Below are 5547 nucleotides of genomic sequence, written 5' to 3'. Positions count from 1 at the left end.
CCTCGGGAAGGGGTGCCGTCCCTCTGAGATAGCTTCGTTCATTGAAACGGGTCATCCATGCCCTCAGATTGACAGATGTTTGGCGAATTTTAAATCCTCAGGGTAAGGATTATACATATTTTTCTCCTGCCCATCTGCTACAATAGGTGACATATTGTGGTCTGACCATGCCCCACTCTTCCTATCTATATCCATTCCCTCCCTTGTCCAGCGTTCGTGGACTTGGAAATTGAATGATCATCTTCTAAAAGACAATATTTGCATGGATGAGTTAAAAGATTCTATTGATTATTTTTTGCAAATTCATAAAGCTGATCAGACCACAATACCTTTGCAATGGGAAACTTTAAAATGTGTCATGAGAGGCGTGTTGATTAAGCATGGTTCCAGACTCAAAAAAGAAGGAACTTTAAAGGTAAATGACCTTTTGAGACAGCTACACACGCTTGAGGTCTCGCATAAACACACATTGTTACCTAACACTCTTGCAGAACTATCAAAAAAAAGGAAAGATCTCAAGATCTTGCTAGATCAAAAATATCTAAGGCACAAAGAGCACACTAAAAACTTTTTTTATTAATCGTCAGATAAATGTGGTCGGGCACTCTCAAGGTTGCTTCACCCTCGTTCTGTGGCGGCATATGTTCCATATATCAAAAAACAAAACGGGGAGGATTCTCATAATCCTACAGAAATCATTGACATATTTCGCTCATACTATGAGAAGTTGTACAATATTAAAGGACAATATTCTGATCTCTCCCCTTCTGATCTATCTGCCAGAATTAAGGAGTACATAAAAGATACTTCTTTACCCTCTTTAGATAGTCAGGTTTCTGAGGCACTGGAAAAGGACATTACAGAGGAGGAGGTCAATCTTGCTATTCAATCTACACCATCTGGTAAAAGTCCTGGCCCAGACGGATTTACCCCAGCATTCTATAAGTCTCTTAAAACTCAGCTATCCCCTGTTATGAACAAAACCTTTAATTCATTAAATGTTAAGACATGTTTTGTCCCCCATTCATTGGAAGCTCATATTAGTGTTCTCCCTAAACCAGGAAAAGATCTTACAATTACGGCTAATTATAGACCCATATCACTAATAAACGTAGACATTAAAATACTCTCAAAAATATTAGCAGAAAGACTTACCCCACTGTTACCCTCTCTCATAAATACTGACCAAGTAGGATTTATTCAGGGTCGAGAGGCAAGAGACAACACTATTAAGACCATGTTGCTAATATCTAAAGCTAAAAGTAGCTCCATATCTATGGGTCTTCTATCTGTTGATGCAGAGAAGGCCTTCGATAGGGTTCATTGGGGATTTATGAAGGAGACGTTAAGTCAAATAGGGATCGGACCACGATTTCTACAGTTTATTTTTTCCCTATACTCAGGCCCTACTGCCAGAGTCAGGGTTAATGGAACCTTGTCCTCACCCTTTGTGATACAAAACGGGACTAGACAAGGGTGCCCTCTGTCCCCCCTTCTGTACGTGATCATGATGGAACATTTGGCCAATGCAATAAGAAAAAAACAGTAATATCCATGGGGTTAAAATAGGTACCAGGACTTATAAGACAGCATTATATGCAGATGACCTTCTCCTCTATGTGTCTCAGCCTCCGACATCTATTCCTGCTTTAATGAAGGAGTTTGATAGATTTGGGTTCCTGAGTAATTTTAAAGTCAATTATTCAAAATTGGAGGCATTAAATGTATCGTTGCCACAGAAAGAGGTTGAACATGTAATAGATAACTTCCCTTTTAAATGGAAGTCGGAAGCGATAAAATACTTAGGCGTGCTCATTTCTCCTGACTTTTCAAAACTTTTTGCACTAAACTACCAGTCGCTTTTGGATTGTACGTATAAAGATTTATTGAATTACAGTAAATTGAGAATGTCATGGTTTGGGAAAATGACCGCAGTAAAAATGGATATATTACCCCATTTTTTTATACATTTTTCAAACGGTTCCCATTTCTCCCCCATGCAGCTTTTTCAGCAAATTATGTACAGCATTAATTAGGTTTGTGTGGGGTAAATATAGACCTAGGATAAGTATGCAGACTTTAAATCTCCCTAAAACAATAGGCGGAGCTGGATTCCCGAATTTTAAAGTATACTTCCAAGCTTCTGTTTTGGGTCGCTTTGTAGACTGGCATTTCAACTCTTTGACAAAACAATGGGTCACTACTAAGCATGAAGGGGTGGGTGTCCCTTTGAAGCACCTTCCTTGGCTTTTTGCCTCTGATGTTTTATCGTTTGGAGGCTTAACAGAACTGACTAGGGGAACAATTAAAGTTTGGCATGCAATTATGAAAAAACACCATCCCTCTAGTACATTCAGCCCTCTTATGCCACTGTTCTCCAATCCTTCCTTCCCTCCTGGATATCTACGAGACTCTTTTTTGGGGTGGAGAGCTACGGAGGACATTCGCCTCCTACAGATATTAGAAAATGGTAAAATACCGTCATTCAATACACTGCAGGATAGGTCTCCGTCTAGAAAATTGCTATGGATGGAATATTTACAATTGCAATCGTTCTTGTCCTCTTAGAGGATGGCACCCCTATCCCAGTGTATATCATCTTCTTTTGAGAGGTTGTTTTTGCAGGATTCTCCCTCTAATCATATAATATCTCTGTTTTATAATTGTTTGATAAGGGAAAATATCTCAGGAAAACTACATTTTCAACATAAGTGGGAACAAGAATTGGGGCAATGAAAAGAAAAGGCTATGTGGCACTCCTATGTTTGTGGGTGCTCAGATAGGATTCCACTCCGATTATAGATAACTACAAAAACCTGGCATACCAAAAATTGGTGAAAAGATTTCAAGAATTTTATTTACATAATTCTTCAAAATTAAATTGACGTTTCGGCCTCACACGGCCTTCATCAGAACTGTGAATTTAATTGAGATAATTACATATGCGTTTCAACTCCATACTTCAGAATGTACTAACAACAGTTAATTCATACAAGATTCAGATTGTAGATAATAAGTGCAAAAAGAAATATCAATAATCGATGAGAACAATTTCATAGTATAGAAGGTAGTGGCTACAAACATCATGAGTGATTCACAGACACAAGACAGAATAGTAAAATTAGCCATATATAACCATGTTTACCAAAGTGCTGCCCAGTGGATAAATGGGAGACCAACCAATGTCTGCAAAAGAAAAAATGAGACAGCACAAGTCACTATGCATGTATAGAGAAACACATTATGACATATATGTGTCACCTCAGCAACCAACTGTTACTCACCAGGGTCACAGGAGAAAGAGGCATCAGTAAATGGCGCTATGTGAGAAGAAGCACAACCGTGCTGTGGGAAATGCGCTGTGTCACCGGGGTATCTAGCATGCTTATGTGCTATCCCTGTACTCCCGGGACGCGGCGCTGATCCGGCGCCAAGAGGCCACATGATACACTCCTGAGCGCGTCACCGGAAGTGACGCGGCAGGGAGAAAATGTCGCCGCTCAGTGCTATGTTGGTGGGTTATGAATGGAGTCACATGCTCTGTAGTATTGCACGTTCCCGGAAGTAGCGTGCCAAAATAATATACAACAAAGGGAAGAGTAGTACGATGAGCAGAATGGTGAGAAACATGTTCCAATATGCTAATTACAGGACTAGTAATGGAATGTAATTGTATTGACTACATAAATACAATGCAATGAGATAACTAATGGAATAAGGGATAGGAATACGAGTATGGGCAAAACATAATATAGAAAAGAGAGTATATGGAATGGGAGAAGGAAAAATGAAACTAAAAAGATAAAAAATGAAAAATAATGAAAGAGAAAAAAAAGAAAAAATAATAAAAAAAATTAAAAATAAAAATTAAAAATAAATAAATAAAATGTAAAAAAAAAAATTAAAAATCAAAAAATAGAAAAATTAGATAAAGTTCAAATTTTCATAATCCCTATTTAATCCCCTTGGTTCTAAAGGTATCTAATTTGTGTATCCAATAAGATTTTGAGCTTTATCTAATAACCTTTTTTTCTCTCACTTCCATAACAGAGCCGTTTAAATTGAGCTCCATCATCAAACTGGTTGGTATGATGACATTTTGTAACCATAAGATTCTTTCGTTTTTTATTTTTTATTTTTCTATTTTTTTATTTTTAATTTTTATTTTTTACATTTTATTTATTTATTTTTTAATTTTTATTTTTCATTTTTTTTATTATTTTTTCTATATTTTCTTTTTTTTTCTCTTTCATTATTTTTCATTTTTTATCTTTTACGTTTAATTTTTCCTTCTCCCATTCCATATACTCTCTTTTCTATATTATGTTTTGCCCATACTCGTATTCCTATCCCTTATTCCATTAGTTATCTCATTGCATTGTATTTATGTAGTCAATACAATTACATTCCATTACTAGTCCTGTAATTAGCATATTGGAACATGTTTCTCACTATTCTGCTCATTGTACTACTCTTCCCTTTGTTGCATATTATTTTGGCACGCTACTTCCGGGAACGTGCCATACTACAGAGCATGTGACTCCATTCATAACCCACCAACATAGCACTGAGCGGCGACATTTTCTCCCTGCCGCGTCACTTCCGGTGACGCGCTCAGGAGTGAATCATGTGACCTCTTGGCACCGGATCAGCGCCGCGTCCCGGAAGTACAGGAATAGCGCATAAACATGCTAGATACCCCAGTCACACAGCGCATTTCCCACAGCACGGTTGTGCTTCTTCTCACATAGCGCCATTTACTGATGCCTCTTTCTCCTGTGACCCTGGTGAGTAACAGTTGGTTGCTGAGGTGACACATATACAGTACAGACCAAAAGTTTGGACACACCTTCTCATTTAAAGATTTTTCTGTATTTTCATGACTATGAAAATTGTACATTCACACTGAAGGCATCAAAACTATGAATTAACACATGTGGAATTATATACTTAACAAAAAAGTGTGAAACAGCTGAAAATATGTCTTATATTCTAGGTTCTTCAAAGTAGCCACCTTTTGCTTTGATAACTGCTTTGCACACTCTTGGCATTCTCTTGATGAGCTTCAAGAGGTAGTCACCGGAAATGGTCTTCCAACAATCTTGAAGGAGTTCCCAGAGATGCTTAGCACTTGTTGGCCCTTTTTCCTTCACTCTGCAGTCCAGCTCACCCCAAACCATCTCGATTGGGTCTGGTGACTGTGGAGGCCAGGTCATCTGGCGTAGCACCCCATTACTCTCCTCCTTGGTCAAATAGCCCTTACACAGCCTGGAGGTGTGTTTGGGGTCATTGTCCTGATGAAAAATAAATGATGGTCCAACTAAACGCAAACTGGATGGAATAGCATGCCGCTGCAAGATGCTGTGGTAGCCATGCTGGTTCAGTATGCCTTAAATTTTGAATAAATCCCCAACAGTGTCACCAGCAAAGCACCCCCACACCATCACACCTCCTCCTCCATGCTTCACGGTGGGAACCAGGCATGTAGAGTCCATCCGTTCACCTTTTCTGCGGCGCACAAAGACACGGTGGTTGGAACCAAAGATC

Source organism: Phyllobates terribilis, unplaced genomic scaffold, assembly GCF_046119375.1.
Source record: "Phyllobates terribilis strain yellow unplaced genomic scaffold, ASM4611937v1 Scaffold_12__6_contigs__length_324123572, whole genome shotgun sequence".
Taxonomy (NCBI): Eukaryota; Metazoa; Chordata; class Amphibia; order Anura; family Dendrobatidae; genus Phyllobates; species Phyllobates terribilis.
The sequence above is the reverse complement of the archived record's forward strand: the minus strand, read 5'-3'. Positions refer to the sequence as shown.